Source organism: Felis catus, chromosome A1, assembly GCF_018350175.1.
Source record: "Felis catus isolate Fca126 chromosome A1, F.catus_Fca126_mat1.0, whole genome shotgun sequence".
NCBI lineage: Eukaryota > Metazoa > Chordata > Mammalia > Carnivora > Felidae > Felis > Felis catus.
In genome coordinates this window covers 18,697,684-18,725,319 of record NC_058368.1, presented here as the reverse complement: position 1 = coordinate 18,725,319, position 27,636 = coordinate 18,697,684, and the positions used below count along the sequence as shown (strand labels likewise).

The 27,636-nt window shown below is 44.3% G+C and overlaps 1 long non-coding RNA gene across 1 annotated transcript in view; it reads left to right on the top strand.

The window, feature by feature from the left end:
* Positions 1 to 3,764: 3,764 nt before the first annotated feature.
* The window catches only part of LOC109497596, a 379,881-nt gene continuing 356,009 nt past the window's right edge, over positions 3,765 to 27,636 (top strand). Inside the window, exons 1-3 of the long non-coding RNA XR_006594206.1 lie at positions 3,765 to 7,344; positions 9,793 to 9,892; positions 22,855 to 23,056. This is a non-coding gene — a long non-coding RNA (uncharacterized LOC109497596). The remainder of the gene's footprint in view (positions 7,345 to 9,792; positions 9,893 to 22,854; positions 23,057 to 27,636) is intronic.

The following is a 27,636-nucleotide window of genomic DNA, read 5'->3' as shown; positions in this document are numbered from 1 at the left end:
GTCTCCTACAGTCTGTAGTCTGCAGATGGAATTCAACTGACTAGAATCAAAAGCAATGTGGGACAAATGCTGTGTTGGAGATGTAAGCAAAGTGCTCGGGAACGTGGGGTTCAAGGCAACACGTTCTGATAGAATTGCCTTCATGGGGCCAGGGTGGAGTTGGGGAATACTTCCCGGAAAAGAAGCAGGCATTTCAACTGAGCCCTGAAACATGGAGAGCGTTGAGGGGAGCGGAGGAGGGATGGGGTTGCAGCTGCAGCTGACGCCAGAGGTCATAGGAATTCCAGAATTCAGGCAATAAACCAGAGACCTCATACACTCCCCGCTCCCCTCTTGGATTCTCCTCTCTGGCAGGGTACGGGAGAGCATGGTCTTGCCGATGTGCCGGAAGTGCTCGCACACCAGCGGAGGGCTGAGCCCAGCTGTGGCCTCCTGTGGGGCAAGCCCCATTCCTGCCCCACTGATGAGTCAGCCAATACTCTGCTCTCTTCTCTGTCTTAGCATTCACATTGGCCTTATAGGCTATGGTAGATCGGCAGGCCGTGGAGTTGGGCAGCCCCGATCTGCTTTCTCTTTCGGAACTTAGCCTATGGTTATTATAATACAGTAGGGCTGTGCTTGGGGCAGGTGGGGAACCAGTCTGGCCATCCCTCTTCCTTCTCTGAAGGCACAGGAGTTCACCATCACAGCGGGCACTTGGTCAAATTTGAGAAGTAAGACTGGACTCGATTCCCCCTCTCCTGCTCCACACCTTGCATTTTTGGAGGTCAACACGTTGCAAGTTCTGCCTCTCCGAGTTTTGTTAGCAGCGTCCTTAAGCCCCGGGCTGTCTTTTCACCATTTCTAGGGTCCACAGAGACTCCCTCTTTTAGGAGCCTCAGGCTGTGGCTCCTTAGCCCTTCACTTTCCAGTGGGGACAGCTCTCGCTGGGCTCTGACGTGAGGGGCCAGCTGAGAACAACTTGCTTAGCACAGTCATCACTCCCCACAATTGCTCCCCACTGGGCATCAGCTGTCCTCATTACTGGTGGCACACCTGAGCACCTGCCGGCGCCTCCGGATTCTGGCCAGGTGCTCTAGGGGCATGCACAGTCGTCTCATTGCCAGTGTTGATAATTATTGCTTGTCCCAAGTTAGGAGCTCAGTAAATGTTGCCTGATGAAGCTGAAGTTCTTTTGGGCATCTGCCTGAATAGTTCACAGTGGATTATCTTGCTCGGCACCTTAAATTATCCAAAGCAGTTCGTCTGAGGACGCAAAAATGCTTACTGAATATTAGAGTTTTGTTTTTTGTTTTTATCCCAAATACTTCGAGCCTATAGATCTCTTCGGGAAGAACTGATATCTTTATAACATTTACACGATTACTTGTTTTCTCTTTATGTCCTTCCATAAAGCATTATCTATTTTGTACATGTCCCACACAGCTTTATTTTTAAGGCTGTACTGATGCAGTCTATGTATTGCTGTTATTATGAATTGGATAATTTTTCCTTACGTTTTCCAATTTTGTTTATATGTATGTGTACATATTTATAATAATATATAAAAATATAAAAGCTGTTGAGTTTTTGTTTTTATTTTTTACTTTTGTTCATGCATGTGTGTGCATGTGTGCCTTGTTTTCTTTTTATATAGACAGTTATACATTGAAAAGAAATTTTATCTTTTTCTAGTTATTATGCATCTGTTTTATTTGTTTGGTGTCTTGCATTGGCTAGAAGATACACAATGAGTTGTTGTGTTTATATGTCCGTTATTTATTTGTTCTGTTGATTTTTATGAGGGCACCCAGGGCATCTCACTGTTAATTAAAATACCTGTTGATTGAAAAATAGTATTATTTGGAATGTTAAGGTAGTATTACCTTAACTACTTACTACTAGTAGTTTGCTAACTACTTCTTTTTCAAAATTGAGGAATGGTTCTTATATGTTTGATATCTGTTGAAATAATGATCTTCTATTTCCCCCATGTCCTGGAAGTGATGTATTATAGGAGTTGATTTACTAATATTCAGCCACCTACACATGCACCATGAAGCCATATTGGGTCATTTCTTACTTTTTTGTCGTATTGCTGCACTAGATTTGTTAGTTTGTTTAGATGTTTTTAGATCTACATTGTAAGTGAGTGAGATCTGCAGTTTTTCATTTTGTGTTCTTTTTGTTAAGTGGTAGAATCTGGGTTATGGTAGAGTCATAGAATGAATGGAGAAGTTTATCAAGATACTTCTATGGGACTGGATAGAGCCCAAGTAGTATTTATTTGTAAAAAAAATGTATAATTTGCCTATAAAATGAACTGGTCAGACTTTTTAGGGAGGCAATTCTCTGAGAATACCGTCCATTTCTGTCATGACTATCTGTATCTTAAAATGTTCTAGTTCTCAATTCAATGTAAGTCATCTCCCCAAGCCACCTGTTTTCAGAGTTATTAGCAGAGAGTTGCCCATAGTTTCCATGTAATAAAATAACTTCTTCACAGCAATCTTGCCATTCCCAATCTTGCATATTTGTACTAACTTTTTTTTTTCCAATTTCACTTCTGAGAAATCTATGCAGTTTATTGTTTCAGATATCACGTGGCTGGGTTTTGAAGATTTAAACTATGTACCTAACGCATTAGTTGGTTAACACATTAGTCGGTTACGTTACATCAGGACAGAACTTACAGAAATGAATTCATATCAATTAATTGCTCCTAGAACTTAATATCACTTAATTAATGTCAGTTAATTCCCCTGGCAGGAGGCAATTCTGGGGTAGTAGTTAGACTTGGATGTAAGGAGAACACCAGCAGCTTTCCCTGGAGAAGGAGAGGGAGCCAGCAGTCTAGAAGGGACCGCGAGAGAGCACACAGCCAGGCAAGCGCCCAGCTTTTGGCACTGATACAAGGTTTGGGCTGAACAGGTAGGTGATGTGTCCTTGATGGCCTCTGTCTTTACTCCCCTCTCTTTTTTCGAGTCTGCTTGGTTCTAAAATCCCACTTCTATTCTTTCCCTTTATCCTTTGCTCCTTTAGGCTTGAACTTTATCCCCATTCTCTTTCGTGGCCATAGCGAATCCTTGCTTCAAAGCAAGGAGCTTGGGGCACCTGGCTGGCTCCGTGGGGTAGAGCATGAGACTCTGGATCTTGGGGTTGTGGGTCTGGGCTGCAAGTTGGGGAGTAGAGATTACTCAAAAATAAAATCTTAAAAAAAAAAACAAGAAGCTTGCCTCAATTTGCTAAATTTGCTCCATTTTTATGCCCTAGATAAGGGAGTATTATTCCACAAAAGTGGACTATGAGAATTGGCAACTCACCCTATGACCCTATGAACTTCATTGAACAGCAATTCTTTTATTTGTAAATGATGGTGAGAGGCACTTAGGAAGGGAAAACTTTCTTCTTTTCCTTTCATTGGTTAGTTTTAGGATATAAAAATAGTAACTAATTTGAATGAATAAGAAATCAGACATAAGAAAAGGACTCACATGTTATTCGTATCTCTTAAAACTGAACATCCTCGGGGCGCCTGGGTGGCTCAGTCGGTTGAGTGACCGACTGCGGCTCAGGTCATGATCTCACGGTTTGTGAGTTCGACCCCGCGTCGGGCTCTGTGCTGACAGCTCAGAGCCTGGAGCCTGCTTCGGATTCTGTGTCTCCCTCTCTCTCTGCCCCTCCCCCACTCATGCTCTGTCTCTCTCTGTCTCAGAAATAAATAAACATTAAAAAAAATTTAAAAAACCAAAAAACAAAAAACTGAACATCCTCACTTAAACAAGTCTGGTGTTTCTGACAAAATGGGTACTCCTATCCTTTGAGAGACTTAAGGTTTCTCAAGTTGCTGAGTTTTCAACTAGGCCAGGGGCCTCTCAATGAAAATCATAAAACCACTGGCAAATTTCTAAGGGATAACTGGGCTTTCAGTTTGCTTCTTTTATGAGAAAAAGAAGAGAATCAAACATTAGAAATATTAGCTTTCTATTTTACCCGCCATTTTTCTCAGAGGGAGAGGCCAGGCATGGTATTCTGTATTGTTATCAAGGAAATTCTGTGTGTCTGCACCCCTGCTTTCAGTGAGAAGTGACCAGAGAAGGCTGAGTGTGTTTTATTTCTATTTTCGTGACAAAGATTATGTAGTTGTCATTTTTCACCAACTGTCTTTCTTACTGGACCTTGAAAATGGCATTGCTGGAGCTGGCCCTCGAGGAGTTAAACCAAACAGGTCCCCTTTCTCCATCAGCCCGGTTGAGTGAGTTCTCTGACCAGAGTTGCACACTGTTGTAAGGACGCTCAGAGGTGACTGAGGGGTAAAGGATGTGTCATCCTTTGCTAGAATAATCGGTGTTTAAAACATCTTCTAGGACGTTTTCTACTCTGTTCTTTAGGCCTGCTTAAGAACTCTGCTCCAAGAGAAACATATCGGAAGATGATCCATGAAGTGAAATTCTACCCCATGTTTTTTCTTCTACTTTCATGAGAAAAATGATTGTACCTTCAGATGCGACTCAGCCATTTCATATGGCTTCTCTGACTGGTGAAGAGAGATCTCTCTTTTAAGCCAGTGGTTCTCAAACCTGAGCCTACATCTGAATCTAGTGGAAGGTCTTGTTAAAACACAGATCATCAAGTCCCACCATGAGGCTTTCTGATTTAGTAGGTTTGGGACCAGGTCTGAGAACTTATATTTCTAACAAGTTCCCAGGAGATGCAGACGCTCCTGGACACGCTCTTTGAGACCCTCTATTCTAAGCAAACTTGTGAGTTAAGTGAACATGCTTCTTCTAAAGTTTCTGAAATATCTAGGTTTTTTCATAGCACAGTTTCACAGCTAAGTGAAAATCGGGCCTCTAGTTGGAAAAGGAAGGCCATAATAACATAGGCTGATGGAGCGCTCATGAGGAAGTTCGAAATTAAACAGGATGATCCATTTCATAGAGCACACACCTGAATGATTCCTTTGACTACAGGGTTCAAGGCACCTCGGCTGTGAAGTTAGGCATATCATAAATGAGACCCAGTGTGACCTTGTGGTATGTCTTGTCTTCCAAATATGGGCTTCATTAGGGCACCCCTGGGGGAGTACATTGTAATAGCTCTGGCGATATGTGCAAGGGGATAGTACTGCCTTCCTCAGGCTGCATCTCTTTTGGCGTTAGCTTTGGCGTATGCCTGGACAAGGACCTGGAAGTTGTTTCTCAAAACAACCAAAGCACTCAAACACATAGGCTTTCAAAGTGGCCATTTCCTTTGAGGTTCCTCCCCTTCCCACTTTCGAAGGGGCTGGAGAAAATGGCTCTGCCTCTAGCTATGCGGTATCATCATAGATGGAAGCTCATTTTCTTCGCTAGGGTTAAGCCTGGTTAAAGAGGAGAAGACCACTGTGCATGCACAGCCTGTCCCCAGGAAGACTTGTCAGCCTACGCTATACAAAGATGGAAATCAAGCTGGTTCACTGTGGAATCCAAGGCCAGGGTCAGAGTTTCCGCCGGCCTGCCTGCAGTTGAAGGGGTCCTATCACAGGGAACAGCGCCCCACTTCCTCCTTCGAATGGTGTCCTGAACAACAAGGCCTTGAGCCTCAGGATCTACACGGGGAGGAAATGAGAACTTGTGCCAAATCAGGCAGTTGCCTGATTCCTCTTGTGGCGGAGGAACCACAATGAGGTCAGTCCCCTGCAACTGTCCCCTGGGACAGCTCGGTGAACTCCTGGACTACCAGACACTGCCGGCTCCCCATCTGAATGCTGGATCCGAAGTCAAGCTGGTTTGTTTTTGACAGAGTGGCCTTTGAATTCTTAAAATATGTTCTGACTGGTGTCCAGCCAGTGGGAGATGTGATTACAGTAATTGATGGGCCTATGATAGACACAGCTCTCTGAAAATGCAGTGTTGAGTGTTTTGAAAGGGATTCCATGAACTCTTATTTATACATGACTCCGGTTTTCTGTATGTGAAAGGCTTGTGGCTAATGTGTCAAATGAGGACAACCAAACCACCAAGGTCTTTTCCCTGGAAGATCACAGTAGAAGAATTGAGGGCTAAGAAAATGCAGGCATTTGAGACAATATGGTCATTGTTGTAAGATAATCTCCTTTACATTTTCTTTAAAAAAAAATTTTTTTTTAATTGTTTGATGGTTGGGGTAGACAGAGATAAAAGTAAGGCAAAAATGTACACTACATTCAAAATCTGGGTCACATCTACCCATATCCTACGTTCCTGGAACATCTAATTTTGTTAAAAGGTTAAAGCTGAGAATTTCAGAGTTGAATATCTTCCTTAGCATTCAGAAACAGAAACTTCAAAAATTTATGAAAGCAAATACAGAAAGAACAGAAAGTATGAGCTATATCTTCAACTATCTGAGGTCAAGGCTTTTTGGTGTAGTTGTTCTTTCCATTTTATTAGTGAGTGTTTTTGTATTCTTGATTTAATGGGTTTATTGTCGAAGTTTCTATTATTTTAATTTCTCTCATCTACTCAGGAGGAACAGTAAGCAAACCCAAGGCAATATAGATGATGTTCTCAACTGTTCAGTTTTATCCAGAATCTGCCTTCAGTGGTGACCAGGTAGCTTATTCCAGCCACATGGCTACTAATACTTAGATGCTCCATATTCTTTGCTTGTGATGTAACAATGCAGTAGAAACCTAGGGAGAAAATTGACCCCTCGAATGAAAGTTTCTTCGAATCTGGCATTTTGTTGTTTATCTGTAAAGTTAATTTTACCTCTGTGTTTCTACCACTTTTAGAAAAGCCACTGGGAAATATTTAACTATTTCAGTGTACCTTAATTATCAAAACAGGAGTGTGTTTGTTATGGCAGTGCTGATGACAAAGTGCCACAGCACTTCCATAGTCTGGAGAGAATTAGGATATCATTATAGTCCTCTCCAGTCATTCCAGAATGAGATCAGAAGAGATTGTCATCCTCTTTGCAAATGAGAAACAGGTATAGGTGTGAAGAGACCTGGCCATGACCATTCAGCAAATGAAATGTCCACTGGAAGATGGGGTTGACCTCTTATGCATCAGGGAGGACTTCTTACCCTGGACAAGAGCATGAGGTCCACCAAGACACTTGGAAGAAACACATCATCTTTCCTGGATGTTCTAATTTGGGGGCCCATCAATATATGGCATTTGCTTCATGTGCTTGCTGAAAACTAGTTGATGAAATTGTTCCCACACAGCCTGCATGGATGCCAGTTGCATGTGGGCAAGTTGAGCCAGAGATGTGGCGTGATTATGTCATAACAGGCGGTCTCTGCTCTGAAGCTCTGTCAGTCGGGCCCGTGCATTTCATGCCACCAGCTTGCAGTCGTGCTTCTCCACCCAGCGATGGCTCCTTAGGCAGCAGGTAAAGATGGCGCCCCAACAAGACAATTGTGGCATCTTTCAGAACTAGACCCCACTCCCTTTTTTTACATAAGAAATTTTTCATTAACACTTTATGATCTCATGTTCGTGGATTTTTTATTTTAATTTGTGCCTTAGTCATGAAAAATGGTTTAGCTGACTGACCTGAAAGGTCAGAGCCTGGTGAGGCCTCTCCCACATCAATGATGGAACCTCCAGACTCCCTAATAGAAGCCTTCTGCCATCACCTAGAAGCTAGATCAATTGTTTCTTGTCTCTGTATCTGTTTCGCATTGTCAGCAACAGCCTACCCACCAAGCCATTCCACTAAGAAACTAGTGTATTGCAATGTGAAGAATCTGGGGTCACAAACTATATATAAATAGGAAATTTGTGGGTTGCCGGCAGAGATCATGAACTTGTAACCTCTGGGTCACATGGCAGTGCTTTAAAGGCAATGTCACCAGGCAGGTAATGTGCTTACTCACAATGCAAGCACTTTATACCTGCTTCTGTCCTCTACCCTTTGCTTCACCCTTTTGTATTGTTTGCCTGGTTCCTATAGGTTCCTTGGGATTTTTGTTAGAACCATGGGGTCCTAACCCAGCCTTCTTTAGAAGTTATGTTTCTCTTCTTAGTTTCATCTTGTTTCTGCCACAGTTGAGTCAGAGCTCTATGTAAATGTTTTTGGTCCTTGTAGAAAAGTGTTCCTTTTGTTTCCAGGTACAGCAGTTGAATCCAGGCCATGCTACATTGTCAACAGCTGTAAGACTCTCAGCTGCACTGCCGTTCTTTAGACTATAGCTCAGTGGTGTCCCAGAACTTGTCCTCTTTGTGGTGTGGTTCCCTTTACCTTCCTCAGTCTTTTCTTGGGATCCTGACCACCCCTTCCACTCCAGGCCTGGGTGATTTGACATTTATCTCCTGCCTAACTTCATCTTAGATAATCTGTGGCCCATGAAAATTAATGCTGGCAAAACCTCTTCATTGACATATGCTATATAAAAGATGATTCTTATCTATAGTTATGAAGGATGCACACTCCAAACATACAACTGAAAAGGTTCATATTTAATTGATATTTATTATTAGTTTCTAGTATAGAAAAGGCACTTTACTGGTGGTTTTATATAAGCTCTGTCTTATGGCACTGGTGTGAGGTAGGGATCATCACTGTCCTATGAAGGAAATAGACTATTTAGAGAACATGTGCAAGTTTACACACCTAGTGAGTGGATAGACAGTGACTAGGATTCACAAACCAAAACACTTTCTTAGCACAGGACCAAGGGTTGGGGTTAAAGGGACAACAGGCAACATCTTTTGGTCCAACTGCAACCTGATCCAATCCACTGGGCACCTGTGCCTGGGCAGATTCTATGGAGTGAGAGATAGGAGTGGACAGCAGTAACATTTAGCCCCAAGCTATAAACTGCAAGGGCCATTGACTGTTAGTCAGTGTTTAGAGGCTAATTTGGGTAGAGGAACGGCATGAGACATCATCATCACAAATGTTCATTCTACTCTCAAGTCAGTCTGTCCCTGACTGTCTCACTGGGAGGTGGGAAGGGAGAGACTCAGGTGGGAGCCACAGGTTGCTGAAGCTGCTGAGACTTTCCTGAGGCGCTTGGGGTTGGGAGTTTCACGGTGCAGAATGGAAGGGCCAGTTAGGGAATTTACCCCTCAGGGAGAATCTAGGTACATTGTGTTTCCATTGTCTTCTTTCTTAAGACTCTTGCTTTCACGCAGAAAGGTGAAGGAAGAAAGAGGGTAGGTGGGAAGTGGTGATAATGCCGAAATCAATTTCAGATGCTATAAGATGTAATCCGACTTTCTTAGTTATCTTGTACTGCACAGGACTATTTTTGGAAATTTCCTATGTTTATCAATAGATAGGACTTGAAGGTCTTTTGAATTTCTCCAGAGTCTTGTAGAGTTCTAGACACTCGTACGTTCTTAATAAATGGTAACTGAATAAACTGAATGAAAACATGAATAAATAAGATTTCCCCCCCATTTCTAATCCCTTAATTCCTTTCTCTGTGTGCTCCTACTCTACAAAAATGTATTCAGCTCCCACTAAAATGCATAGCTGTGATCAAGACACATGAGAACTTTGCTCTTCTGAGCTTATATTGTGGAGGAACAGAGAAAGATGATAAACCCACAAAAGCACTGAGCAGGAGAGTGACCAGTGGCACCAAGAAAACGAGTTAGGGAGTGGGAAGGAGTGCTGCAGTGGTGGGGGAGCAGAATGATGTTCTTTAGCATGGGTGGTGAGGAAGGGTCTGAAGAGGCATCATATAAGCTAAAGTCTGTATAGCAAGAAGGAGCTAACCATGAATGGATTTGGGGAAACCCCTAGTGCGAAGGCCCTCATCGGGTGGAGCCAGTACAGGAACCTGTGTGGATTGAATGTACCGTTATCACCCATACTCGTCTGCCGTAGGGCTGCTGTACCAATGGGCTACACCCTGAGTGGCTGACAGAACAGAAATTCACCACCTCAGTTCCGGAGGCCAGAAGTCTGAGATCAAGGCATTGGCAAGGTTGGTTTCTTCTGAGGTTGTGAGAGAGAAGCTGTTCCATGCCTCTCTCCTTGTTCTGGGGGTTTCCTGGAATTTTTTGGTGTTCCTTAGCTTGTGGGTCTCTGCCTTCTTCTTTATATGACGTTGTCCCTGTGAGTGCCCGCATGCAAATGTTCCTCTTTTGCGAGAACACCAGTCCTTCGGGCTTAGGGCCAACTCTAATGAGTTCATTTTCACTTGATTACCTCTGTAAAGACCCTATCTCTAAATAGGGTCACATTCTGAGATACTGGGAATTAGGATGCCAGCATATCTTTTTTTTGGGGGAGGAAGGGAGAGACGTAATTCAACTTGTAACCTCACAACTCATGAATTTGCTGAAATGTCTGTTATATGTGCTCACATATGTTTGTTTGGGTTTTCTCCTCTTTTTGATTGGATAGCAAACCCTGTAAGCCATGAGAGTTAGTCATTTTTCCTCTTGGATTTTTCTAGCTCCTCACAGGCTTAGTTCCTGGCTAAAAAAAGTAGTTTCAGAAAAGATGCCAATAGACTCCATGTTTAACCCCCAAAACTGGGAGTTCACTTTCACTGTGGGAAGGTGTTTTTCATTCTGATCTCCAGTGGGTTTTAGGAAAGGCCCAGTGAATTCCAAATATTACAGAGGGGGCTGGGCAAATGAGCTTTTTTTTTTTTCTTTTTTAAACATAAATATAGGCTTTGTTTCCTCTTTGGGACGCCGATCAAAACAAACCGCTTAGGCCACGCACATGGTCACAATAACAGGTGGTTTGGGAGGTCCCCTGTGGCTCGTTGGCCTGTGGAGCCTGGCCTCCTCAGGGCCCGGGAGGAAGGCAGCATCGTGGTTGGGCCCCTGATGGAGGGAGCCAGTGGTGCGTGTCTGCAGCTGGCCCTGGCCAGCTCTTGACTCACCGAGTGACTAACGGGGAAGTGCAGACAATGCTGGGAACAATGTAGGGCAGAGAACTGTTGAAAGGAAGCAAGATTTGTCAGGGCATTTTCCCCCCCCGCCCCGGCTGCTCTCAAGGTTGTGCTTTGTGAAGCATGCCTGTCTCCTCAGTGTCTGAATGGACTCAAGCATTCAGCAGTGGCCGGTTAGTCAGCCACAGGGAAGAGCCAGCGGATCTTCTGAATAACCTCTCTTCTGAAGACAGCACACCTGGCTGGGCACAGGTGACCTGGGTTCGGGGCCCTTTGCCGCCCCCAGGGCAGCTACATGACCTTGGCGGGTCTCCCAGCTACGGGGGCCGTAGGTTTTTGTCTGTGAAATGGCGTGTAGGACTGTTTCCTCCCGTGGTAGGAAAACCAAATCAAACAACACGGAGAAATGTGACCGTCAAAGGCAATCTGTAAACCATTTCCCCTGTTACTTATGTGAATTTCCTGTTTGTACGTTTCATTAAAGTTGATGAAGTAAAGGAAAGGTGTTGAAGCCGAAAAGAGATGGAGAGAGGCGGAGAAAGGGGAACCGCAGATGCAGAAGGATGAGGGGGTCCTTGGAGGCGGGTCCTAAGCAGGGCCTTGACATGCTCCCTCCACACAGGCCCAGCTCTGAGCAGGCACAGAAACCGCCCCCTGAGGGCAGCTGCTGGGATATATGAATGGCGGATAGAGGTTTTTAAATAATCACTTATTTCGCTTACCTGGCGACATACCTCATGTTACCCATTAAAGTGGTATTCTTTTTTTTTTTTAATAAACATTTATTTATTTTTAATTTTTTTTCAATGTTTATTTATTTTTGGGACAGAGAGAGACAGAGCATAAACGGGGGAGGGGCAGAGAGAGAGGGAGATACAGAATCGGAAACAGGCTCCAGGCTCTGAGCCATCAGCCCAGAGCCTGACGCGGGGCTCGAACTCACGGACCGCGAGATCGTGACCTGGCTGAAGTCGGACGCTTAACCGACTGCGCCACCCAGGCGCCCCAACATTTATTTATTTTTGAAAGGGGGGGGGGAGACCACGAGGGAGGGAGGGGCAGAGAGAGAAGGGGACAGAGGATCTGAAGCAGGCTCTGTGGTGATAGCAAAGAGCCCAACGTGAGGCTCAGACCCACAAACCCCAGATCATGACCTGAGCCAAAGTCAGACGCTTAACTGACTGAGACACCCAGATGCCCTTAAAAGTGGTATTCTTAAAAAGCTCAGAGAATGCAGATTGGCTTTAGGGTAGACTGAACTGAGTGGGTCTGGTCCCTTTTCCTGTGATGCTCTTGGCTTTGTGTCCTCCCGGGGTGAGAGGTCACATGGCTACAGCTGATCTGGCCGTTGCATTTTCCAGCATCTGCCCCAGGGGAGGAGGGGGCCACTGATGAAACTCTCATAAAGGCAAGAAAGTTTCCTTCCCAGGAAAGTGGCCACCCCATTCAAGTGTCTCCTAACTAGATCTATGGGGCATTCCAATATTTTAAAGCGCAAAGTTCTAGAAATGTAAGAAAAGAATTGGTTGAGACTATATAAATATCTCCCATGGAATGGCTTATCGATAGCTTGATAAAGTGTGTGTGCATACATCAACCTAAATCATAAAGTATATATTGGTATATGTAGAGTATGGGTCTGCTGTCAGACCCAGGATTCCTCATGAGGGAATTGGTGATGCTCAAACTCTTTGTGGACATGGTGGGAAATGAGCATGGTCACACACACACACACACACACACACACACACACACTAAGTAAGGTGGCTTATCAGATGTACCTTGACCCCTTCTGTCACCCACTGATCCATGGTCACTTATGGCTAATCACAGTTCACCTCTTTATTTTAGAGCCGATATATACTTGTTTCTGCCCTCTGCCTGTGGTTATTCAGAATTTAACCTTCGTTTTCCTGCCCTGACCAAGCTTCATCATTTTTCTGTAGCTCTAGCCACTTCTGTTCCCATTTACTACTGCGATCGTTGGCGCAAACGCGGAAGCCAGAAGATCAAATTTCATTTTATATGGACTCTGTAAAATATCCGGCCCATGCCTGTGGCGCTGTAATGAGAGGGAATTTCTAGGCCTCCTTGTCTTATGCTGTAGGAAAAGACATCCTCTGAGCCGAAAATGACTGGAAGGTGTTTTACAATTGCTCACGATCCTCTCCTCTAAGTCGTTGTCATCTGTATCCTGCTTTCTTTTCTAGGGTTCTTTTCTCTTCCGCATTGTTAACTGGTCCCCTGACTGTAGCAGCCGGAGTTGTAAACTGCCTCTTTTAAACAAAAACAACAACAACAGAAAAAACCAACGCCTCTCAATCAGGGCTTTGCTGTTTGAAGGTTTCACTCTTACCGCGGCATGAGTTATACCAAAAGATTCTCACCCCTGCGGCTTTTGAGCCAAGTGGGGGTGCTGATAGAATGGCATTCGCCACACATCCTTATTCAGTTTGTCAGTGCTTATCGGAGTTTTCGGAGAGGCGGTTGGGGTAATCCTGCCATGCTGCCCATGGTCAAGTGGCCAGGGCTGGTCTCGTTACTCTCATGAAGTGGCCGTGCTGAGTGATGAGACACCTGGGGGGGTCTCACGGACCTGCCTCCCCCGGCCACCCAGTTGAAGACACCTTTCAGCCCCAGCCAGTTGCTGGAGGGTGGTGACAGTTGACATAAAATGCTTGTTCGCAAATTCTTTCGATCAGCTGAAGTAAATTCCAGACTTACTGCCAGAAGTGAAAGTGCACGAGAAATCTCATTGAGCCTGATAAAAAAAAAATAATAATAACCCTGAGCACGTGTCGGGGAGTCAATAATTACACACTGTATTTGAGATGCACCTAGACCTGCCCTTACGTAGAATCTTCTTTGAGATCAACGTAGGGTTTTGCTGATACAGTTATTTGCGACTTTGCTTCAGTACCTATTTGATGAAAGTGATGGGAAGTTTTTTTTACAAGCGAGTATTGTCACGTGGGATAATGTTTTTCTTTATAGGTAGCACCAAACGAAGACAGGTTTAGAAAAGACTCTGTGTCCGTGTTTGCATATGCACAACAGGGTCAAATCTGTCTAAAGCATCAGTTGATATGATTCTCCATGGTCAGCCTCTATTATCTATTTACTTAATTTGAATCCAGAAATGCCTGTAGTATCAAACTGATGAAATGGGCAATCATGTCAAAAAGGGGTCTGTCTGTGAACAGTTATGACCACATGTTTTCCTGATTAAACCCGAGGAATACTGGAAGAGAAGCCATGAAACCATGCTAGTTTTGAAAAATGCCTTTAGTCTGTGTTAACGCCTTTAGCTGCAGTGGAGAAAACACGGTGGTATGTATTCAACGGTTAGGACCCTTTGTCAACAGAGGATACTTATGTGGGCCTGGGGCTCAGGAGACTCAAAAGGGAACCTCCGATTCCCGTATCAAATAGCTTGCCAACCCCTTGGTAAGGCCAGGCAGGCTGCCACCTCCGTCCTGCCCCAACCTGACCTCCAGAGCCCGTACGGCTGGCACCCTCTGAGCACTAGATGGTAAGAATGGCCAATGGCCAGCGCCATCTGGGACTTCAATCTAAATACCAAAGGTTAATCCCTTTCACGTGAGTCACCTACCTTGTGATTTCCTGCAGGTAGTCCCTAGCAGGAACCCTTTTTCCTAGAACACCCTTTGGTTCGTGTTTTTAGGCATTTCAGAGGGTGATTTCTTTTTACTCTTTTTGTATAGATCCTGTCACATCTCAGAGTTGGACGGATTGTGTTCATGGAGTTCTCTAGAGATGTTAACATATCCCACCTTTCTTGAATGCTGTGGCTGGGTGTGGAACTGTTTACATGAGAGACAGGAGTGCTTTTTAGACTTTCATTCCCTCTGAATGCAAGGAAATGTGGCAGTGATAGAAGCTCACAAACAGCTGATTTTCCCAACCCCTCAGAAGGAGGCCCTTGGAAATTAATGGAGACCACTAATGGAAACGCTCTTGCTCTAGCCCCTCTAAGATTATCGAAACGCTCCTTCGGAAAAGCACAAGGTTAACTCGAGTGATTCCCCACTACAATAAAACAGGCATGTTTTCTCCTCCTACTTCCTTTTTCTTATCTAGAGCCTTTTCCTTCCCTTGGCGTTTGGGTCTGACCTGTGTCTGTGCCTTGTAAGCTGTTTTAGGAGCTAACATAGTCTCTGAGGAACAAGAGGGGAAATGATGGCAGGTAAACAGTCAGAGGTGGTCAATTGCCTCCTTTATATTTCTCCACGGAAAATTGGAAAACACCAATAAAAAGAAACTATCAGGAGGTGCCTCGAGGCCAGTAGCTTAAGCATACGACTCTTGATTTTGGCTCAGGCCAGGATCCCACAATTCCTGAGATCAGGCTTGGGATTCTGTCTCCCTCTTTCTCTGTTCATGCACCGCTTACGCAAACACACACTCTCTCTCTCTCTCAAAATAAATAAGTACGTATATTTTTAAAAGAACTATTAGGAAAAGCAATTTTTCTCTAAAGTATTACCCTTTAGTACTGTTTCTCTGGCCTTCTCTGAAGGTCATGGGGTGCAGGTCCCTCTACACATGTGTAGAGATTACTAGCGTCTTAGGGAAGGTGGTCTGAAACTCATGTCTACCCGTCACTTGTAACTCACCAAATGTCCCAGGGCAAGTCTCTGAGCCTCTGTAAGCTTTAATATTCAGTGTCTTTAAAATGTGAGTGATGATTCTCTTCTCATAGGTGGCTGTGAAGATCCAATGAGATGATTGCATAGAAATTGCCTTACACGAGGCGATGCTTAATACATGATACACATTAAAATGATCATAGTATTGTTTCTATGGAGATAGAATCAAATTACGATAAACATTATAATAAAAACATGAGGGAGGAAAAGAGGGGCAGTGGCCATGCAGATGCGTATGTGTCCGTGGGCACGCCTGCATGTGTGTGCATGTGCTTGTGTAAATGGGTTTCACCCGTGTTCCCTTGATGGCGGTGATCTATTATAATGCTGCAATAGCACTAGGAGAAGCATCCAAAAGACTTTAGCACGTAAAGTGGAGTGTGGGCTAGAAGGCACATATGACAAGGATGAGCCTACGTGGGAAACTGGTCAGTGCCCAGGGGTCTGCAAGCCAACTGCCAATCACGGTTCCAAATTTGCACTATGGCAGGGTGCATTGCGGCCCCAGTTTCAGTGCAGCTGAGTTTGTGGAACTGCCTAGATCTGAGGGACTTAGCCCCTGCTAGCTGCTGTAGCCATGTCCCTCTAGTTCCTGGCCAGCTGGCACGTGGCCTCTCACCTTCTCCCCTGCACCCTCAGGATGGCTTGAACCTTAGCGAACCGTCCTAGAGAGCTAGATTTCTAAGGAAGACATCAGGACTGGAAGGAGCTCAGGATGTGGTTGAGTGGCTAACAGAGCTCAGGATGGGCAAGGAAAGGCGGCAGTAGAAGTGGTGGAGCACTCGGAATCTGGGCCCCAAGGGACAAGTTTGTTGGGAGCGAAGAACAAGAAAGGGCTAGGAGGAGGGAGGGTCGGAGAGGAAACAGGCATTTTTGATGCCTTATGAAGCTCCAGGCCCCATGTAACCGACATCAAGTGGGTATGCACGAAGGCTCTGGAATTTAACACACCTTTGAGCTCAATGTTAGGCTAGTTACTGAACCTTATCATGCCTATTTCCTCCTTTGTAAAGTAGGATTAGATTAATGGTAATACCTGGGTCGTTGAGTCACTGATTAGTTGAATCACTAATCCACATCAATGACTTAGCACTGCGTGTGGTGCAGAGAATGTCTCTCATAAAAGTTCGGGGTTAACATTTTCGCAGAAATGGCCATGAGAGTCTTTGTGCATTTCTATCATTCTGACTGCAGGACCATTTCTTCTCTCAATCTCTTTCATTTGTCCCCTCTTTCCTTCTGTTTAAGAATCTTCAAAATCCTGGGGCACCTGGGTGGCGCAGTCGGTTAAGCGTTCGACTTCAGCCAGGTCACGATCTCGCGGTCCGTGAGTTCGAGCCCCGCATCAGGCTCTGGGCTGATGGCTCGGAGCCTGGAGCCTGTTTCCGATTCTGTGTCTCCCTCTCTCTCTGCCCCTCCCCCGTTCATGCTCTGTCTCTCTCTGTCCCAAAAATAAATAAAAAAAAGTTGAAAAAAAAATAAAAAAAAAAAGAATCTTCAAAATCCTTATCAAAGACATTTATTAAGTACTCAATTGCCTGTGGTCTTCTCCATGCAGTAGAAGGATCTGGCTTCCCTTCTGAAAGTGAAAGTGGTTTTCTAAGCTTAACTTGGAAAATGTGTGCTTGCTTCCACTGTTCTGGAACCAGGAGGTGCTGAACAGGAACAGCCTGGCTGTCTTCTGGGTTTAAATCAATAATAGCGAGAGTCAGGCAGCCGTTGTCAACTGGCTGAAGAGAACTTGGGGGCAGAGGTAATTCTAGTCCAACTCAATGCTTGATAGAATGACAAAAGACTAAAGTATGGATTTAAGTGCAGCCAGATGTTTAGCATTGTAACCCTATTGCAGGCTAGTCGTCTCTAAATATTTTGTAACAGAAGACAGAGGACAAGAGAGAGAGCAAGAGAAGATGTTACCTCTCCTCTTCATTAGGCAGGAATGGAGAGCCAGTAATAATGCCATCAAAAGAACAAAGATGTTTGCAGCTTCTTTAATAAACCTCTATACTTAAAAAAAAAAAAGGAAATAGGAACAGAAGGCACATAAATTTGGAGGGTGGAGGACTTAGGCGTGGATGTCCTTTGGAGGGTGGATGGACTTTTAAGTGGGTGAAGGGTATTGAACTGAGGTTTGGTGTACTTGCATTTCAGGGTATGAAAATGAAGTTACCAAAGTCATCTGAAGTATGCATTTGTGCAATTGGGGAGGAACCCCGAAATTATAAAGAGCTGTCACACCCATACACGTCGGCATGACCGCATGTGTGTGCATGCACACACACGCACACACACGAGCACGCATGAAGATTTAGACCATGAACTCTAAGAAAGGATCTCTAAATAAATCGGCATGCATCTTGAATAAAATACCATGCAGGGTAAAATCTCTTCTACTTAAAATGGGCACCTCTGTCTGGCTCAGGCAGTTTCTTGCTCTATGGAGGGACATAGTGGTTACGGGGAATTACTGGGTGCAGTGTTTGGCTTCAGAGAGACTGTGATGACGATGAGAGGTACACTCAACAGGATGATCCAACCAGCTACCATATGTGTTTGTCCTTTGTTCTGGGCCACACCACTTTTCATGTGTCACAGGCTCTTTGGTGTCTGACGTGCTATCATTTTTCCCAGTTTAATTTTATAGCAGAATGTAGTTGAAGAGAAATGGACTCCGTGGGGTGTATGACAATTTATCTCTATTATAGAAGGGATCAGAATCTTTGGTGAGATTTGAAATGAATTTTGACTTGACAATAATACTTTTATTGGCTCTCAATAGTAACCTAAAAACCAGTCTGTAGTTTTCGTAGGCTTGCATTAAAGTGGTACTTCTTATAACTCAGGGGTGTGTATGTGTGCTTATTCTTTAAAAGGACAAACCAGGGAAGGCTGAACGTTGAGAATATTTAAAAATTTTTCCTGTTTCAATGATCACTTTTGATGATCCTTTTATGAAATTTTCTTATGGAGAAATTCTGCTAATATCATTCTAACCCACCGTTATCAGTGAAAATTGTGCCATTTACCTACTGTATTGAAGGGAACAGGGGTCAATAATTCACCAAAATTGATATGTTCTTCAGTTTTAGAAAAAGCTTGGGGTCTTTCCTTGACATACAGTATGACTATAGGGTCTGATCTTTCACTCAGTTATGCAACAAATAGTCTCAGAGTTTCTACTACGTGCAAAAGAATATGCACCTTTGTTTACTCTGAAAGAGTGGGACCTCTTTCAAAATGGGACCATATCGTAACCCCGATACTGTGTATGGTTGCCTGTGTATAATGACGCTTCATACATATTGGAGGAGTTGAAATGAGCTCTTGGCATTTGCCAGACTCTGTGTTGCACTCTGGTTCCCACCCTTCTGATTTTCTTCAGAAGGCCAAGAAGAAAGCTAAAATAGGGGTGGGGACAGAGCAAGGGCTGCGAACGGAGTAGCAGAGGCATTTAATTGAACGACCACATCTAACAAACCAGACAAAGAGTGTCTATGTTTTCCTGTCTCAGGCATATCACTTTTATATACCCAAAGTTTATTTGAGAACATAGATGTTTAATTCATTCTTCAGGGTGCTCAAAGCTTCAGTTTCCAAATATTGCCATATGCACCTGGACATTTGGAACAGAGTCCATGAACAGGCATGGAGGAGATGTGGTTTCATCCCCCGTGGTTACTGCCCAACTCTTGCACTGAGAAAAGTGTTTAGAGCACTGTCACTGTCATTGTAAGACCTTCTTTGTCTTGCTGCTGCAAAGGGTCTCTTGGGAGAAGTCATCAGTGGTAAAAACAATGTGGGCAGATATAGATGGAATCTCAGACATCGATGCTCAAGAATGGTTGGGGCTTACAAGGTGACTTATGTACTTTACTGCCAACAACAGTAAAGAACCAGAGTTTACCTTCCTTACAGGGCACTTTGCTTTGTGAGTTCAGGGAGCATCTCTCCTGTTAAAATGATAGGGTCAATCTTAGTAGGAAGGTACTTTTTAGGGCCAGGCCTAGTTCTTATGGATGGTGTAATAGTGATGGCAACCCGACCCTTTCACATTATTGATTCCATTTTTTGCAGGAGTTGTTTTCAGAGGCTGGTTATATTGCTAAATATCTTGAAACATACCCAGTAATGTGAAGACTGCGAATTAATTTGTAACCCTTTTTAAAGGTTTAAAATGTTTACTGATCACAGGTCCTGGCTGAGAAGTTTTTTTCAAACCTTAATTTTGGTTGATGCGCATAACTATATGAATAGATATTGTATTTTAAAGCACAAATAATTTGTGCCACAAGCTTCTGTTGAGATGTGTATTTTTTTCTTTTCAAATATTAAATATTTCAGCTTCTGTGAAAAAGGTCAGTCCGCTGTTCACCAAACCAATTTTCTCTTTTTCTCAGGTGTGCAGCTAGGCTGCATCTCTCAAAAGAGGCCATGTAATTGAGTTCTAGATGAAAGAGTGTGGGAAGAAGTGATTGATGTGTGCCATTTCTTTTTTCTTTTTTAAATGTTTATTTATTTATTTTTTTAAGTGGACTCCATGCCCAATATGGGGCTTGAACTCAAAGCCTTGAGATCAAGAGTTGCGTGCTCTTCTGGGCCAACCAGGTGGCCCATTGTATGCCATTTCTAGGCCTGGTTCATGGTTGATCCGCTATGCGCTTCCTCTTGGACCTTCTCGATGAAGGTGAGCATGACCACCACGGAAGCCGTAGGTTGAAATGGCAGAGTCACAAAGTGGAAGGAGCCTCATTCAACCTTGAATCACAACTTCCAGGAGAGAGGCCCCCATAAGGAATATTCATTTAAGACTTCATGTGTGCGTTAAACAAACTATCCTGTTTGAGTCATTATATAGTTTTAAGCTTGTTTGTTGTAGCAGTGGATGTTACCTTGACTAATATGGTTCCTGAGAACCCTTAAGAAAAATGTTGAGCAGTGCTACATAATGGAAAAAGCATGAACTTTGGAGTACAATGGAACGAGGTTGGAGTCATGGCTCTGGCATTTAATTGCTGGGTGGCTTCTGACAAGTTACTTAACTTTTCTGAGTCTCTGCTGAGACAGTGTCAGTTCAGACAAGCAATGAGGCCTGTAAACATTTTGGGCTTGTGTGAGAATATTCCCCCTTCATGGGCTCCTTCCCTGGAGAAGCTGGTATGATTCAAGTAGAATAGGATTAGGAAATTCCTTCCTCTCTCCCTCACCCCATCATGGCTGATGGGTCAGTACCTAGCTAAGGCTTCCAGTTTGCAAAGGGGCCGGGAGAAGGTGAGAGTGAAAGTAATTTCTATGACATGTTAAGAGTAGCTGACTCTGGCCTCGCCTCAGTGTTCCTCAGAGGTGAACATGCTAGGAATCATATTTGCAATTACCACTGAATGAAAATGTCACTTGATCCGGCCCTGGAAGAAGAGGTGAATATATATTTTTCATAGAGAAAGGGAGGGCTTCACCAAATGTTTTCCTGTGAACAGATCTGCTTGCAGCTGGAGAGCTGTGATCTGAGTATTACTGACCTACACTAAGGGAAGTCAGATTCCTAGCTGCAGACATAGCCTTGCCCTCCCTAGGGGATGTCTGTTTAAGAGCCATTTTTGGCTTCTTCCTGTACTTACACTTGAGCGTGAGTAGTTCTCCCTGGGCTAGCAGGTGTGAAATACTTTCTCTTTTCAAGTCTTTGGGCATTTTCTTGGACTGTTATGTATCTAAAAGGCTCAGTTAAGTGGCCCAGTTGAGGAAGGGAGAACTGAGTGGTGGGGAAGCCACTTTTTCCATTGAGAAGAACTCAGCCAGCTCAGAGCACTGACATTTGCAAATTTTAGACTCACTCAAGAATTTTTTAGACTCACCCACTCAAATTTTAGACTCTACCCAAATTTGAGTAGATATTGACTTTTAGATAGTGGTTAAATTGCTAATGTCATGCAAAATATCCACTAGTGAAAAGATTGTGAATTAATTTGTATCTTTTTTTGAATATTTATTTCCTGCTTGTCGGGCCTGTCTTGACACTAAACTAGCCTTACAGGGAGAAAGCTTCGTTGTCTCAGGACTGGATTATCCAGGTGATATTTCAAATGCTGATTTTGTTTTGCCAGTGCAGGCAGGCCCAATCAGAACTCTGCCTAATGTTGGTTTTCATGTGCATTTGACTTTGTAAACATAGATGCCGAAATAGAGTTCATCTGGTCTGTTTCTGCTAACTCATAACCTTGAGTAGTGAAGGATGGAAACTTAAATTCTTATTTTAATGATGTTAAAGAAACATGAGAGCACATTTTATCTAAAGACAACTATCAGTTGGGATAATGGGAATGTGTTTTGTATTATTTGGTATAGCCCATTTGGAATTTTTCAAGAACTTAGGTTATCTAGGCCAATGGCAACATTGCACAGCATGGTAGAATGCTGCTGGGTAGGATTCTGCCTTACTTTTTTAGTATGTAAATGGCTGTTTACTCAAGAATGGAGTTGTAGTCAACCCTGCTTTTTTTCCCTCCAGCTTTCTTGGGTCTCCAGATTGTAGGGGCAAAATCGACTTAGTAGTTCAAAAATCTAGGACCAGGAGACAAAAGTGATGTGGGATTTCTGGCCAATGAGACACCTGCCAACACCCAAAGACCTACAGGACGGGACATTATTGTTGCCACGGTGCACGAATGATGTCATTTGTCATAAAAAAGGAATGCAAGCCTGCTGAGCATGTACAAGGTCACCTTAAACGGAAGAGAATGGGCAGGGGTGGCCAGGAACGCACCCTAAGTTCACTTCTGTCTTAGGCTTCCCTGTCCTCCCAAAGGCCGAGGCAAACTAGGGTAAATCTGTTTCTCAGCCAGTTTCTCTGTGTGTATGCACCGGTACACGTGCACATGTGCATGTATGTCACAACATTATGACCCGGCTCAGATATTCAGGAAGCAGTATGAATGACAAGTCCAAGTTCCATGGTTTGGGGCTTGATCACTGCAGCCAACCCTAGCCATCATTAGCTGTGTTGACCCTCGTCTCTCTGTCACTCTCACACACGCACCTGGAGAAACACAGCAGCTCACCAGGGAGAAAGTGAGGCAGGTGAGAACCTGATGTTGCACACACACCTGCACCACGTGACTGGGCCCTGACTGACTCAACTTCTTCTCTGGGGACAGCCTACAACATGCGATAATAACTGGCGATTTCAGTGGACTTCAAGAATTGCACGGTAAGTCATGTGCTTTCATTTCTGGAGTACATGGCTCTACAGAGCTCTAGCCTCAGTTTCCTGGACAGGTCTTTCTGGCTTGTATGTTCAGAGAGCCTGGTTCCTGCAGCTGTTCTAAGACAGGCCTGGACTGGGCCTCCTGACTCCTATCTCTCCTCTCCTGTCTACAGAGGCTGAAGAACAGAGAACGGCTTCCGGCTGTCTGGTTTCCTTCGGGCCAAGGTCTCTGGGCAAGGTGCTTTCCAAGCCTGTGTAACCAAGCAGAAATCCCTAGGGAGTGTATAAATTCAAGTTTCTGCCATGCAGGAGAGGAAACTGCCATACCCACAAATGCCTCATCCACAGCCAACTTGACATTCTTCACAGTGAGCCGTGAGTTCTGTAGCCTCATGACATACCTAATTTGTGTTGCATTTTGAATATTCTTGAAAATGTCCATATAATGAGAGGAAAACAATATGTGTCTAAGCAGAGCCTTGTCTCCATGTGCAAATCTTCTGGCAGAAGCCACATTAATGCTAATGAAATCTGAATGCTAAAGCCCGTCCCGCAGTGGGTGGATGGTCTCTGTGCTGAAACACATTTTCTTCTCATTAGCACCACCATCTTTATTAATATTAACAGTAATAATGAGAATTAGGGAGGCTGGGTTCTGGCAGAACCCAGAATTAGTGTGTGTGTGTGCCGGGGGGGGGGGGGAATGAATGGTTGAGAAGTTCGAGATTCACTCTGATAGTGCGCGAACTGCATCCTTCTGGGACCCTCGTAAGAGTTATTTTGTTCTAAATGAGGGATGTGGTGGATCACTGTCGCCGGGCATTGTTACTGCTAATGGGGAACTTCTCACGGCCACAGGTGTGGTTCCAGGGAAAAATCTATCTTGTAGTGGTTTTACAGCTGGGGTGTGTGTGTGTGTGTGTGTGTGTGTGTGTGTGTGTGCGCGCATGTTTATGTACAGGGATCTGTAGTCAACAGCCAGCTTAAGCAGGATTAATTCACTGCTAGAAGATTTGCTGCAAGAATCCATTGTTTAATGCGTATCCATGAAGCATTTCATAATTTCAATGTCTTAATGACTGTCTCATCCACCACATGAAGTGTTTTAAAGGGAAATACAGTGAGGGAAGTGGGGGCAGAGCCAGGGAAACTTTCTTTCGTAGCAGAAGAGAAATTTTCACGCTGTGGGAAAGTCAGTCAAAAGTGGTGGATGATGTGTCTCCTACTGATTCCATTCCCCCTTGGAAGTTTCTCTAATTTTTGCTGCTTATTCAAGCGATGAATGTCACGATGTCAAATCCCCCTGCTGTTCCCAGGGCTGTTTGTGACTCTTGGAGGGGTTGAGACACCTGTGTGTTGTCCCCAGGCAGGCAACTCGCGAGGGCGATATGGGGGTGGGGGTGGAGAGGCTAAGGCGAGTACACAGTTCCTGGAGAACTGTTTCTATTCCTCCGAGCAGCCCTGTGCCCTGGGGATCACGGCTGGCAATAGGGCCGGCTGCATGTGGTGCAGGCAGCTGGAAGCCACGCTGCTTATACTTAGAGGATGTCTAACCACGCTCACTGAGGCCAAGGAAAGGAGAGAGCCTCAAGCTGAATGTCCCTGTCTCATTCTGGGGCCACGTACCAGCCGCGATGGCTCCCATCATCCTTCCCCATTAAGACGGTGCCATGGGGGGCCTCAGGACTGTGTGGTGCAGTGGAGAATGCCCCAACTTACAAGCCTCAGGTCCGGGCCCGTGTGCCAACAGCATAGTTGCCACATCAGTGGTGTGACGGGGCCGCAAGAGCCCCGGTGGCTTTTAGGATGCAGCGAGAATGGAGGGGGCGATGGAGGCACTGGTGGGGCCATGCCCAGAGGACTGAATTCAGATCTGTGGGCCACCCTTGAAAAGCACTGGAGACAAGGCAGAATAAATACATTCAGAGGATGGCGGCCAGGGCAGGCAGGGGATGTGAAACCACGTTACATCAGGAACTCATGGAGGAACTGAAGCCCCGGGGCTGACGAAGGGATTCGGGGGAAGGTGTGATTCTGAAGAGCTGTCACGGGGAAGAGGAATTAGATTCTTTTGGTGGGGCCCTACAGGCAAGGTCTGGGACTGCGGCGGAAACCAAGGAGAAATACATCTTAGTCGTCTATAGGGAAGATTTTTCTCATGGTTGCAAAGGTTTAAAAGATACACCTCAGATGGCCGTTAGTGCGAATGATCATACCCCATTCTGCAATTCTGATATGGCTGTTTGATGTCATGGGAATTTCGGTGCAATGTTGCAAAATACTAACACCATGAGCAGTTGGACGTGCCTTTCTGAGAGAATCAATTTTCTTTGGTCAACAGGAGAACATAGTTTCATTCCTACCATTAAACTTTCTTCTGTTTTTGAGCTGGGTGCAAGATTGATGCTTTTGGCCCATTTCTCCACCCCCTCCCTCAGCCTCCTCCTACTCCTGACCCACAGCTCTTCTCTGACCCAGGCCCCGCTCCGGACACATCTGTGGGCCCCACCTACCTGTCACTTGGCCCTTTTGATGAGCCTAGAGATGGGGATCTGCTGACATTGAAGGTCAGTGACAGGTCTCTGGGGTGAGGCTGGGGTTAGAGCTGAAACTATGGAAAGCATTCGCATCTTGATTTGTGTTTTAGAGTAGCTGATTTTTTTTTTCTGCCGTTACCAAAAAAAAAAAACCTCAATTACAATTTTATACTCCACATGTCAAGATGTCCATGTGTCAAAACGGCCTCATCAACACGTTCTTACGACTAGCTGGACACACATTAGTCAAGTATATTATACAAGGAACTCAAGCATCACAGGGGTGGTTGAACATGGTTACTTTAAAGATATTTTACAATTCTAAGATTCTATGCTCTAACTCAATGGTTCCCAGATGTGGGTCCTTGGACCATGCTGGTCTAGGACAAAGTTTCACCATCTGCATTAAAATGCAGAAGAATCAGCACAATGGATTCAGTTTTCCCTAAGGCTAAATTTATTCAGTTTTAAGGACTTTATTCTGAGATAAAGGTCTTTTCTTTTTGTCAATGTTGTTGAAGTATTCTTCTTTACTTTTTAAATAATAGTGATAGTAGGCGGTATTTAAAAAATGCCAACAGACAAAATAAAGGTACTGGGCTCACTATTAAAATTTTTTCTTTTACTGATATGTGAAGTCCCAAAATCTGAGAACCCTGATTCAAGTCACCTCATCTTTGGAACCTCATTTATTCCTTTGTGAAATGGACATAAACTCACGTAGGTTCCCCAGCAGCATTGTTGTTCGGTTTTCATAGGGTGACGTTCTTTCTAGACAGAAGTGCCATATATTTTGCCTGATATAAATGCCCGAACACTGAGCAGACAGCAATGTCAGTGTTGGTACAATGAGTCATTGCATGGAGAGATGACGGAACAGAGGTAAACAAGTAAGAGAGAGAGAGAGAGACAGCACTGGGGAAGGACATTGGGAGAGAATCCCAAGCAGGCTCCACTCCCAGCGTGGAGCCCAACCAGGAAGGGGCTCCATCTCACGATCACGAGATCATGACCTGAGCCAAAATCAAGAGTCGAACACTTAACCAACTGAGCCACCCAGGCTATTTTTTTTCTTGATTAGCATTTCCTTCTCAGCTTCCAGTAGCACACACGCATGGCAGACAGTCATGAAAGATGCTCTTTCAGCATCAGTGTGACAAAGTTTCTGTCAAGGCAGGCAGAGGAAGACTGGTGTACCCAGGGAAGTCAACATGGGTCCTTCTGTAGAACAAGGTGGGGCAGGGTGGGGGTGGGGTAGATGTGAGGGTTGGAGAAGAGTCCCAAGAAGAGGGGAAAGGAGTGGTCTTGTCTGTCCCAAGGTCAGAGTGAATTCGGGACATGTTTATCAGAGCAGTGCTTTCCACCAGGTGTGAGGAACTGGGTGGTGACACCGAGATCACACCCCACACCAAATAAATCATGAATCTCTGGTGATGCTGAAAGCTTTCCAGGTGATTCTCACGTATGGCCAAGAAAACCAACTCTAAGTTCTGAAAAGAATAACTAGGCTACAGCTCATTTGTGCTGATTTCTATCAAATATAGCAAATTTTCCCATTCAGTTTCCCGTTCTATCAAAGATGGCAAATTTCCCATTAAAATTTCCCATTCTATCAAAGATGGCAAATTTCCCACTACAATTTCATTGTAGCCAGGAGGGGTTTTGATTAGTGCTCACTCTAGGGCACCTACAGACTGTAGTTTATCTCCATCTTTTGTCTTACTATCTTTCTGGGGGAATTGGTGACATATCGAGGGTAGGGGTTCAGCTTCCGAAGAAACTCTTGCCTTGTGCAAGGATGTCCAGCGCAGCAGTATTTCTAATGGTGGCGAGGTGGTAACGACTCAGTGTTCATCGTTAGGACCACAGACACATCAGTGATGGTATGAGATGGAATAACGTACAGCAGTTAAAGTGAACAAGTTGGGTGAGTAAGTATCATCGCAGTACATGCAATGCATAACACTGCATGAAAAAGAAGCAAGTTAGAGAACACATAGAGAAAGAAGCAATTTATAAGGATATTTAAAACACAATGAACCCCCTTGCTATTCTAGATATCTTACTGTGTCTGGATATCTATACGGGTGGTAGAAGTAAAAGCTATGAGACTACAAGGGCACACACCAGATCCACCATGGTGATCTTTGGGGAAGGAAAGTTACTTCAGCACCTTTACGGAAAAATAACTGAGGCCAATATGAAAATGATTGCATGCATTTCAGGTTATGGATCCATAGGTATTTACCCATTCCTTGTTCTTTATTGAAGTTTACTTATTTTTTTGAAATTTGGAAATGAGACTACTAGAAAAAAGACTGGCCTCTGGAATCATATCCTCTTGGCTTCAAATCTTGGCTCTCCCACTTGCTGTGTGCGAGACCCTTCGTTATTTCACCTTCTGAGGACTTAGCTTCC